Source organism: Heptranchias perlo, chromosome 28, assembly GCF_035084215.1.
Source record: "Heptranchias perlo isolate sHepPer1 chromosome 28, sHepPer1.hap1, whole genome shotgun sequence".
In the NCBI taxonomy this organism is placed as follows: domain Eukaryota; kingdom Metazoa; phylum Chordata; class Chondrichthyes; order Hexanchiformes; family Hexanchidae; genus Heptranchias; species Heptranchias perlo.
Genome location: NC_090352.1, coordinates 14552693 through 14564791, shown reverse-complemented (window position 1 = coordinate 14564791; position 12099 = coordinate 14552693). Strand labels below are relative to the sequence as shown.

Below are 12099 nucleotides of genomic sequence, written 5' to 3'. Positions count from 1 at the left end.
ACACACAGTGTAAATATTACAGGATAAAACAGATTGGAACAAATGGGCCCATCAAGACCGCTCCTTCTGCACACCAACCAAACTGTTCTCTCCCCCCCCACCCCCCCCCCCCCCCGTCCCCCTCCTCCTGAGCCACTGACTCTGGGGGACACTCTATGGATGGCATCTTGGCCAAGTGGCCATTCCTGATGTTTGAGGCCAGTATCAGCAGGCCATTCAACTTTAGAAGGCATCACATGAAGCCCAAAGGTTTTTCTCAATCAGCACTCACATTCTAGGAGGCACTACCAGATAATGACCAGGATCAGTCCTGGATGATTTCAACCTCCCCCTCTCAAGCCCAAGGGAACTAAGATAAATTGCAGTACAGAGATCAGCTGATAGCATAGACTGGGCCCTTAATCCTCCATCAGGTGGTGTCTTTACCCACTAGGACCCATCAGATGAGCTTGACTAGGTATAAATTGGACTCTACCCCACCTATTTAATCTCCTAAAAGAAAGATCTATAGAAATATTCTCTGATCCCCAAAGGTAACCAAGCATTTTCCTGACCACAGCAGCAGAGAGACTGTTATGTCTGTGGGGTATTTCAACATCGCAGTCTGTTTATCCCTACAACGTCCAGTCCAGCTCCTAACTACAGATTTATCCAGCTCTTGTTTTGATTGAGTTATCAACACACACACAGTGTTACCGGCTTCTGCTAGGGGAAAAAAAAAACCAGTAAGTGCTGGAAATGTGAAACAAACAATCACAAAGCAAGTAACCGTTACCCTGCTGAGTAAACAGCAACTCCGCACGGTCACACAGCAAGTAACTGGGGAGTCTATTGTCCTCACCTTTGGGCTCTACGTGGATGATTGTTCTTGCTCACAGAAGCTCTATGAAGGACTGCCTAGAACGTGCATGAAGGCACTCAGCATGACCAACCATCCCAAATATGGAAACTTCTGAAAGTCCCACTTCCTCTCTAGAGAATTAACTGGCTCTGGCTAATCGGCAACAGCAGTGGAAAGCTGTGTATTCGTATGTACGTGTGGGTGTATGTATGTATTTAGGGAGTGTGTGTGTGTGTGTTTGGGAGGTCGTGTGTGTGTGTGTATTTGGGAGGTCGTGTGTATGTGTGTGTATTTGGGAGGTCGTGTGTGTGTGTGTATGTGTGTGTATTTGGGAGGTCGTGTGTGTGTGTGTGTGTATTTGGGAGGTCGTGTGTGTGTGTGTGTGTGTGTATTTGGGAGGTCGTGTGTGTGTGTGTGTGTCTGTATTTGGGAGGTCGTGTGTGTGTGTGTGTATTTGGGAGGTCGTGTGTGTGTGTGCGTGTATTTGGGAGGTCGTGTGTGTGTGTGCGTGTGTGTCTGTATTTGGGAGGTCGTGTGTGTGTCTGTATTTGGGAGGTCGTGTGTGTGTGTGTGTATCTGGGAGGTTTTGTGTGTGTGTGTGTGTGTCTGGGAGGTTGTGTGTGTGTGTGTGTGTGTGTCTGGGAGGTTGTGTGTGTGTGTGTGTGTGTGTATTTAGGAGGGTGTGTGTGTATTTGGGAGTGTGTGTGTGTATTTGGGAGTGTGTGTGTGTATTTGGGAGTGTGTGTGTGTGTATTTGGGAGTGGGTGTGTGTGTATTTGGGAGTGTGTGTGTGTATGTGTATTTGGGAGGGTGTGTGTGTATATTTGGGAGGTTGTGTGTGTATATATATTTGGGAGTGTGTGCGTGTGTGTGTGTGTATTTGGGAGTCTGTGTATGTATTTGGGTGTGTGTGTGTATATTCGGGAGGGTGTATGTGTGTGTGTATTTGGGAGTGTGTGTGTGTATTTGGGAGTGTGTGTGTGTTTGGGAGTGTGTGTGTGTATTTGTGTGTGTGTGTGTGTGTGTGTATTTGGGAGTGTGTGTGTATTTGGGTGTGTGTGTGTATTTGGGAGTGTGTGTGTGTATTTGGGAGTGTGTGTGTGTGTATTTGGGAGTGTGTGTGTGTGTGTGTGTGTATTTGGGAGGGCGTGTGTGTGTGTATTTGAGAGGGTGTGTATTTGGGAGGATGTGTGTGTGTGTGTGTGTATTTGGGAGGGTGTGTGTGTGTGTGTGTGTATTTGGGAGTGTGTGTGTGTATTTGGGAGTGTGTGTGTGTGTATTTGGGAGGTTGTGTGTGTGGGTGTGTATTTGGCAGGGTGTGTGTGTGTATTTGGGAGTGTGTTTGTGTGTGGGTGTGTATTTGGCAGGGTGTGTGTGTGTATTTGGGAGTGTGTTTGTGTGTGGGTGTGTATATTTGGGAGTGTGTTTGTGTGTGTGTGTATTTGGGAGTGTGTGTGTGTATTTGGGAGGGAGTGTGTGTGTATATTTGGGAGGGTGTGCGTGTGTATATTTGGGAGGGTGTGTGTATTTGGGAGGGTGTGTCTGTGTATGTATTTGGGAGGGTGTGCGTGTGTATATTTGGGAGGGTGTGCGTGTGTGTATTTGGGAGGGTGTGTGTATGTGTGTATTTGGGAGGGCGTGTGTGTGTGTATTTGGGAGGGTGTGTGTGTGTGTGTATTTGGGAGTGTGTGTGTGTGTGTATTTGGGAGGTTGTGGGTGTGGGTGTGTATTTGGGAGTGTGTGTGTGTGTGTATTTGGGAGGGTGTGTGTGTGTGTGTATTTGGGAGTGTGTGTGTGTGTGTATTTGGGAGGGTGTGTATTTGGGAGTGTGTGTGTGTGTGTATTTGGGAGGGTGTGTGTGTGTGTGTATTTGGGAGTGTGTGTGTGTGTGTATTTGGGAGGTTGTGGGTGTGGGTGTGTATTTGGGAGTGTGTGTGTGTGTGTGTGTATTTGGGAGTGTGTGTGTGTGTATTTGGGAGGTTGTGTGTGTGTTTGGGAGGTTGTGTTTGTGTTTGGGAGGTTGTGTGTGTGTGTGTGTGTGTGTTTGTTTGGGAGGTTGTGTGTGTGTGTTTGGGAGGTTGTGTGTGTGTGTGTTTGGGAGGGTGTGTGTGTGTGTGTGTGTGTGTTTGGGAGGTTGTGTGTGTGTGTGTGTTTGGGAGGTTGTGTGTGTGTGTATTTGGGAGATTGTGTGTATGTGTGTGTGTGTATTTGGGAGGTTGTGTGTGTTTATTTGGGAGGTTGTGTGTGTGTATGTGTGTGTATTTGGGAGGTCGTGTGTGTGTGTGTATTTGGGAGGTCGTGTGTGTGTGTGTGTGTGTGTGTCTGTGTATTTGGGAGGTCGTGTGTGTGTGTATTTGGGAGGTCGTGTGTGTGTGTGTGTGTATTTGGAAGGTTGTGTGTGTGTATCTGGGAGTTTTGTGTGTGTGTGTGTGTGTCTGGGAGGGTGTGTGTGTGTGTATATAGGAGGGTGTGTGTGTATTTCATAGAATCATAGAAGTTACAACATGGAAACAGGCCCTTCGGCCCAACATGTCCATGTCGCCCAGTTTATACCACTAAGCTAGTCCCAATTGCCTGCACTTGGCCCATATCCCTCGATACCCATCTTCCCCATGTAACTGTCCAAATGCTTTTTAAAAGACAAAATTGTACCCGCCTCTACTACTGCCTCTGGCAGCTCGTTCCAGACACTCACCACCCTTTGAGTGAAAAAATTGCCCCTCTGGATCCTTTTGTATCTCTCCCCTCTCACCTTAAATCTGTGCCCCCTCGTTATAGACTCCCCTACCTTTGGGAAAAGATTTTGACTATCGACCTTATCTATGCCCCTCATTATTTTATAGACTTCTATAAGATCACCCCTTAACCTCCTACTCTCCAGGGAAAAAAGTCCCAGTCTGTCTAACCTCTCCCTGTAAGTCAAACCATCAAGTCCCGGTAGCATCCTAGTAAATCTTTTCTGCACTCTTTCTAGTTTAATAATATCCTTTCTATAATAGGGTGACCAGAACTGTACACAGTATTCCAAGTGTGGCCTTACTAATGTCTTGTACAACTTCAACAAGACATCCCAACTCCTGCATTCAATGTTCTGACCAATGAAACCAAGCATGCTGAATGCCTTCTTCACCACCCTATCCACCTGTGACTCCACTTTCAAGGAGCTATGAATCTGTACTCCTAGATTTGGGAGGGTGAGTGTGTGTGTATATTTGGGAGTGTGTGTGTGTATATATTTGGGAGTGTGTGTGTATATATTTGGGAGTGTGTATTTGGGAGTGTGTGTGTGTATTTGGGAGTGTGTGTGTGTGTGTATGTGTATTTGAGAGTGTGTGTGTGTGTATATTTGGGAGGGTGTGTGTGTGTATATATTTGGGAGTGTGTGTGTGTATTTGGGAGTGTGTGTCTGTGTATGTATTTGGGAGTGTGTGTGTGTGTGTTTATGTGTATTTGGGAGGTTGTGTGTGTGTATATTTGGGAGGGGGTGTGTGTGTGTATATATTTGGGAGTGTGTGTCTGTGTAGGTATTTGGGAGTGTGTGTGTGTATATTTGGGAGGGTGTATGTGTGTGTATTTGGGAGTGTGCATGTGTATTTGGGAGTGTGTGTGTATTTGGGAGTGTGTGTGTGTGTGTGTATTTGGAAGTGTGTGTGTGTGTATTTGGGAGTGTGTGTGTGTATATTTGGGAGTGCGTTTGTGTATTTGGGAGTGCGTATGTGTATTTGGGAGGGCGTGTGTGTGTGTGTATTTGGGAGTGTGTGTGTGTGCGTATTTGGGAGTGTGTGTGTGTGTATTTGGGAGTGTGTGTGTGTGTATTTGGGAGTGTGTGTGTATTTGGGAGTGTGTGTGTGTGTGTGTATTTGGGAGGGCGTGTGTATCTGTGTATTTGGGAGGGCGTGTGTGTGTGTATTTGGGTGTGTGTGTGTGTGTGTATTTGGGAGGGGGTGTGTGTGTGTGTGTGTATTTGGGTGGGGGTGTGTATTTGGGAGTGTGTGTGTGTGTGTGTGTGGGTATTTGGGAGGTTGTGTGTGTGGGTGTGTATTTGGCAGGGTGTGTGTGTGTGTATTTGGGAGTGTGTGTGTGTATTTGGGAGTGTGTGTGTGTGCGCATTTGGGGTGAGGGTGGTGGTGGGGGGGGGGGGGGGGGTGGGGGGGGGGGGGGGGGGGGGGGGTGGGGGGGGGTGGGGGGTGGGGGGGTGTGGTGTGTGTGTGTGTATTTGGGAGGGTGTGCGTGTGTGTGTGTGTATTTGGGAGGGTGTGTGTGTGTGTGTGTATTTGGGAGGGTGTGTGTGTGTGTGCATTTGGGAGGGTGTGTGTGTGTGCGCATTTGGGAGGTTGTGTGTGTGTGTGTGTATTTGGGAGGGTGTGCGTGTGTGTGTGTATTTGGGAGGGTGTGTGTGTGTGTGTGTATTTGGGAGGGTGTGTGTGTGTGTGTGCATTTGGGAGGGTGTGTGTGTGTATTTGGGAGGGTGTGTGTGCATTTGGGAGGGTGTGTGTGTGTGTATTTGGGAGGGTGTGCGTGTGTGTGTGTGTGTGTATTTGGGAGGGTGTGTGTGTGTGTGTGTGTATTTGGGAGGGTGTGTGTGTGTATTTGGGAGGGTGTGTGTGTGTGTATTTGGGAGGTGTGTGTGTGTATTTGGGAGAGTGTGTGTGTGTGTATTTGGGAGGGTGTGTGTGTGTATTTGGGAGGGTGTGTGTGTGTGTATTTGGGAGGTGTGTGTGTGTATTTGGGAGTGTGTGTGTGTGTGTATTTGGGAGAGTGTGTGTGTGTGTATTTGGGAGGGTGTGTGTATGTGTGGGTGTGTATTTGGGAGGGTGTGTGTGTGTATTTGGGAGCGTGTGTGTGTATTTGGGAGTGTGTGTGTGTGTATTTGGGAGGGTGTGCGTGTGTATTTGGGAGGGTGTGTGTGTGTATTTGGGAGTGTGTGTGTGTGTGTGTATTTGGGAGGGTGTGTGTGTGTGTGTGTATTTGGGAGTGTGTGTGTGTGTATTTGGGAGGGGGTGTGTATGTGTGTATTTGGGAGTGTGTGTATGTATGTGTATTTGGGAGGGTGTGTGTGTGTATTTGGGAGGGTGTGTGTGTATTTGGGAGTGTGTGTGTGTGTGTGTGTATTTGGGAGGGTGTGTGTGTGTATTTGGGAGGGTGTGTGTGTATTTGGGAGTGTGTGTGTGTGTGTGTATTTGGGAGGGTGTGTGTGTGTATTTGGGAGAGTGTGTGTGTGTATTTGGGAGAGTGTGTGTGTGTGTGTGTGTGTGTATTTGGGAGGGTGTGTGTATGTGTGGGTGTGTATTTGGCAGGGTGTGTGTGTGTATTTGGGAGGGTGTGTGTGTGTATTTGGGAGGGTGTGTGTGTGTGTGTGTATTTGGGAGGGTGTGTGTGTGTATTTGGGAGGGTGTGTGTGTGTGTGTGTGTGTGTATTTGGGAGTGTGTGTGTGTATTTGGGAGTGTGTGTGTGTGTGTGTGTATTTGGGAGTGTGTGTGTGTGTATTTGGGAGTGTGTGTGTGTGTATTTGGGAGTGTGTGTGTGTGTATTTGGGAGGGTGTGTGTGTGTGTGTATTTGGGAGGGTGTGTGTGTGTTTGTATTTGGGAGGGTGTGTGTGTGTGTGTGTGTATTTGGGAGGGTGTGTGTGTGTATTTGGGAGTGTGTGGGTGTGTATTTGGGAGTGTGTGTGTGTGTATTTGGGAGTGTGTGTGTGTGTATTTGGGAGGTTGTGTGTGTGTGTTTGGGAGGTTGTGTTTGTGTTTGGGAGGTTGTGTGTGTGTGTATTTGGGAGGTTGTGTGTGTGTGTGTGTGTATTTGGGAGGTTGTGTGTGTGTGTGTGTTTGGGAGGTTGTGTGTGTGTGTGTGTTTGGGAGGTTGTGTGTGTGTGTGTGTGTGTGTTTGTTTGGGAGGTTGTGTGTGTGTGTTTGGGAGGTTGTGTGTGTGTGTGTGTGTTTGGGAGGTTATGTGTGTGTGTGTGTTTGGGAGGTTGTGTGTGTGTGTATTTGGGAGATTGTGTGTATGTGTGTGTGTGTGTATTTGGGAGTGTGTGTGTGTGTGTATTTGGGAGTGTGTGTGTGTGTGTATTTGGGAGGGGGTGTGTATGTGTGTATTTGGGAGTGTGTGTATGTATGTGTATTTGGGAGGGTGTGTGTGTGTATTTGGGAGGGTGTGTGTGTGTATTTGGGAGTGTGTGTGTGTGTGTGTGTGTATTTGGGAGGTGTGTGTATTTGGGAGAGTGTGTGTGTGTGTATTTGGGAGTGTGTGTGTGTGTGTGTGTGTATTTGGGAGAGTGTGTGTGTGTATTGGGGTGTGTGTGTGTGTGTTTTGGAGGGTGTGTGGTGTGTATTTGGGGGGGGTGTGTGTGTGTGTGGTTTGGGTGGGTGTTGTGTGTGTGTGTGTTTTGGGAGGGGTGGGTGTGTGTGGGTGTGTGTGTGTGTGGGGGGTGTTGTGTGTGTGTGTGTGTTGGGGGGTGTGTGGTGGTGTGGGTGTGTTTGGAGGGTGTGTGTGTGTATTTGGGAGGGTGTGTGTGTGTATTTGGGAGGGTGTGTATTTGGGAGGGTGTGTGTGTGTGTGTGTATTTGGGAGTGTGTGTGTGTATTTGGGAGGGTGTGTGTGTGTGTGTGTATTTGGGAGTGTGTGTGTGTGTGTGTATTTGGGAGTGTGTGTGTGTGTATTTGGGAGGGTGTGTGTGTGTGTGTGTATTTGGGAGGGTGTGTGTGTGTGTGTGTGTGTATTTGGGAGGGTGTGTGTGTGTGTGTATTTGGGAGGGTGTGTGTGTGTGTGTATTTGGGAGTGTGTGTGTGTGTGTGTGTGTGTATTTGGGAGGTTGTGTGTGTGGGTGTGTATTTGGGAGTGTGTGTGTGTGTGTGTGTATTTGGGAGTGTGTGTGTGTGTATTTGGGAGGTTGTGTTTGTGTTTGGGAGGTTGTGTGTGTGTGTATTTGGGAGGTTGTGTGTGTGTGCGTGTGTGTGTATTTGGGAGGTTGTGTGTGTGTGTGTGTTTGTTTGGGAGGTTGTGTGTGTGTGTTTGGGAGGTTGTGTGTGTGTGTGTGTGTTTGGGAGGTTATGTGTGTGTGTGTGTTTGGCAGGTTGTGTGTGTTTATTTGGGAGGTTGTGTGTGTGTGTATGTGTGTGTATTTGGGAGGTCGTGTGTGTGTGTGTGTGTATTTGGGAGGTCGTGTGTGTGTGTGTGTGTGTATTTGGGAGGTCGTGTGTGTGTGTGTCTGTGTATTTGGGAGGTCGTGTGTGTGTGTATTTGGGAGGTCGTGTGTGTGTGTGTGTGTGTGTATTTGGAAGGTCGTGTGTGTGTATCTGGGAGTTTTGTGTGTGTGTGTGTATTTGGAAGGTCGTGTGTGTGTATCTGGGAGTTTTGTGTGTGTGTGTGTGTCTGGGAGGGTGTGTGTGTGTATATAGGAGGGTGTGTGTGTATTTAGGAGGGTGTGTGTGTGTATATATTTGGGAGTGTGTATTTGGGAGTGTGTGTGTGTGTGTATTTGGGAGTGTGTGTGTGTGTGTGTGTGTATGTGTATTTGGGAGTGTGTGTGTGTGTGTGTGTGTGTATTTGGGAGTGTGTGTGTGTATTTGGGAGTGTGTGTGTGTGTTTATGTGTATTTGGGAGGTTGTGTGTGTATATATTTGGGAGTGTGTGTCTGTGTAGGTATTTGGGAGTGTGTGTGTGTATATTTGGGAGGGTGTATGTGTGTGTATTTGGGAGTGTGCATGTGTATTTGGGAGTCTGTGTGTATTTGGGAGTGTGTGTGTGTGTGTATTTGGGAGTGCGTGTGTGTGTATTTGGAAGTGTGTGTGTGTGTATTTGGGAGTGTGTGTGTGTGTATTTGGGAGTGCGTGTGTGTATTTGGGAGTGCGTATGTGTATTTGGGAATGCGTGTGTGTGTGTGTACTTGGGAGGGTGTGTGTGTGTGTATTTGGGAGGGCGTGTGTGTGTGTGTATTTGGGAGTGTGTGTGTGTGTGTGTATTTGGGAGTGTGTGAGTGTGTATTTGGGAGTGTGTGTGTATTTGGGAGTGTGTGTGTATTTGGGAGTGTGTGTGTGTATTTGGGAGGGCGTGTGTATCTGTGTATTTGGGAGGGCGTGTGTATCTGTGTATTTGGGAGGGCGTGTGTGTGTGTATTTGGCTGTGTGTGTGTGTATTTGGGAGGGTGTGTGTGTGTGTGTGTGTATTTGGGAGTGTGTGTGTATTTGGGAGTGTGTGTGTGTGTGGGTATTTGGGAGGTTGTGTGTGTGGGTGTGTATTTGGCAGGGTGTGTGTGTGTGTATTTGGGAGTGTGTGTGTATTTGGGAGGGTGCGTGTATTTGGGAGGGTGCGTGTATTTGGGAGGGTGCGTGTATTTGGGAGGGTGTGTGTATTTGGGAGGGTGTGTGTGTGTGTGTGCATTTGGGAGGGTGTGTGTGTGTGTATTTGGGAGGGTGTGTGTGTGTGTGCATTTGGGAGGGTGTGTGTGTGTGTGTGTGTGTGTGCGCATTTGGGAGGTTGTGTGTGTGTGTGTGTATTTGGGAGGGTGTGCGTGTGTGTGTGTATTTGGGAGGGTGTGTGTGTGCATTTGGGAGGGTGTGTGTGTGTGTATTTGGGAGGGGGTGTGTGCATTTGGGAGGGTGTGTGTGTGTATTTGGGAGGGTGTGCATGTGTGTGTGTGTGTGTATTTGGGAGGGTGTGTGTGTATTTGGGAGGGTGTGTGTGTGTGTGTGTGTGTATTTGGGAGGGTGTGTGTGTGTGTATTTGGGAGGGTGTGTGTGTGTGTATTTGGGAGGGTGTGTGTGTGTGTGCATTTGGGAGGGTGTGTGTGTATTTGGGAGGGTGTGTGTGTGTGTGTGTGTGTGTGCGCATTTGGGAGGTTGTGTGTGTGTGTGTGTATTTGGGAGGGTGTGCGTGTGTGTGTGTATTTGGGAGGGTGTGTGTGTGCATTTGGGAGGGTGTGTGTGTGTGTATTTGGGAGGGGGTGTGTGCATTTGGGAGGGTGTGTGTGTGTATTTGGGAGGGTGTGCATGTGTGTGTGTGTGTATTTGGGAGGGTGTGTGTGTATTTGGGAGGGTGTGTGTGTGTGTGTGTGTGTATTTGGGAGGGTGTGTGTGTGTGTATTTGGGAGGGTGTGTGTGTGTGTATTTGGGAGGTGTGTGTGTGTATTTGGGAGAGTGTGTGTGTGTGTATTTGGGAGGGTGTGTGTGTGTGTGCGTGTATTTGGGAGGGTGTGTGTGTGTGTATTTGGGAGGTGTGTGTGTGTATTTGGGAGAGTGTGTGTGTGTATTTGGGAGAGTGTGTGTGTGTGTGTATTTGGGAGAGTGTGTGTGTGTGTATTTGGGAGGGTGTGTGTATGTGTGGGTGTGTATTTGGCAGGGTGTGTGTGTGTATTTGGGAGCATGTGTGTGTATTTGGGAGGGTGTGTGTGTGTGTGTGTGTGTATTTGGGAGGGTGTGCGTGTGTATTTGGGAGGGTGTGTGTGTGTGTGTGTATTTGGGAGTGTGTGTGTGTGTGTATTTGGGAGGGTGTGTGTGTGTGTGTATTTGGGAGGGTGTGTGTGTGTGTGTATTTGGGAGTGTGTGTGTGTGTGTGTGTGTGTGTGTGTATTTGGGAGTGTGTGTGTGTGTGTGTGTATTTGGGAGTGTGTGTGTGTGTGTGTGTATTTGGGAGGGTGTGTGTGTATTTGGGAGGGTGTGTGTGTGTGTGTGTGTGTGTATTTGGGAGGGTGTGTGTGTGTGTATTTGGGAGGGTGTGTGTGTGTGTGTGTGTGTATTTGGGAGGGTGTGTGTGTGTGTATTTGGGAGGGTGTGTGTGTGTATTTGGGAGAGTGTGTGTGTGTATTTGGGAGGGTGTGTGTGTGTGCGTGTATTTGGGAGGGTGTGTGTGTGTGTATTTGGGAGTGTGTGTGTGTGTGTGTATTTGGGAGTGTGTGAGTGTGTATTTGGGAGTGTGTGTGTGTGTGTATTTGGGAGTGTGTGTGTATTTGGGAGTGTGTGTGTGTATTTGGGAGGGCGTGTGTATCTGTGTATTTGGGAGGGCGTGTGTATCTGTGTATTTGGGAGGGCGTGTGTGTGTGTATTTGGCTGTGTGTGTGTGTATTTGGGAGGGTGTGTGTGTGTGTGTATGTATTTGGGAGTGTGTGTGTATTTGGGAGTGTGTGGGTATTTGGGAGGTTGTGTGTGTGGGTGTGTATTTGGCAGGGTGTGTGTGTGTGTATTTGGGAGTGTGTGTGTGTATTTGGGAGTGTGTGTGTATTTGGGAGGGTGCGTGTATTTGGGAGGGTGTGTGTATTTGGGAGGGTGTGTGTGTGTGTGTGCATTTGGGAGGGTGTGTGTGTGTGTGTGTATTTGGGAGGGTGTGTGTGTGTGTGCATTTGGGAGTGTGTGTGTGTGTGTATTTGGGAGGGTGTGTGTGTGTGTGTGTGTGCGCATTTGGGAGGTTGTGTGTGTGTGTGTGTGTATTTGGGAGGGTGTGCGTGTGTGTGTGTATTTGGGAGGGTGTGTGTGTGTGTGTGTGCATTTGGGAGGGTGTGTGTGTGTGTATTTGGGAGGGGGTGTGTGCATTTGGGAGGGTGTGTGTGTGTATTTGGGAGGGTGTGCATGTGTGTGTGTGTGTGTATTTGGGAGGGTGTGTGTGTATTTGGGAGGGTGTGTGTGTGTGTGTGTGTGTGTGTATTTGGGAGGGTGTGTGTGTGTGTATTTGGGAGGGTGTGTGTGTGTGTATTTGGGAGAGTGTGTGTGTGTGTATTTGGGAGGGTGTGTGTGTGTGCGTGTATTTGGGAGGGTGTGTGTGTGTGTATTTGGGAGGTGTGTGTGTGTATTTGGGAGAGTGTGTGTGTGTATTTGGGAGTGTGTGTGTGTGTGTATTTGGGAGAGTGTGTGTGTGTGTGTATTTGGGAGAGTGTGTGTGTGTGTATTTGGGAGGGTGTGTGTATGTGTGGGTGTGTATTTGGCAGGGTGTGTGTGTGTATTTGGGAGCGTGTGTGTGTATTTGGGAGGGTGTGTGTGTGTGTGTGTGTATTTGGGAGGGTGTGCGTGTGTATTTGGGAGGGTGTGTGTGTGTGTGTGTATTTGGGAGTGTGTGTGTGTGTGTATTTGGGAGGGTGTGTGTGTGTGTGTATTTGGGAGGGTGTGTGTGTGTGTATTTGGGAGTGTGTGTGTGTGTGTGTGTGTATTTGGGAGTGTGTGTGTGTGTGTATTTGGGAGTGTGTGTGTGTGTGTGTGTATTTGGGAGGGTGTGTGTGTATTTGGGAGGGTGTGTGTGTGTGTGTGTGTGTATATTTGGGAGGGTGTGTGTGTG

General features: G+C 48.3%; 1 protein-coding gene across 2 annotated transcripts in view; it reads right to left on the bottom strand.

Annotated features, from left to right (window-relative positions):
• LOC137344867 (BICD family-like cargo adapter 1) overlaps positions 1-12099 on the bottom strand; it is a 50468-nt gene that overhangs the window by 11551 nt on the left and 26818 nt on the right. The gene's annotated exons all lie outside the window — the stretch shown is intronic.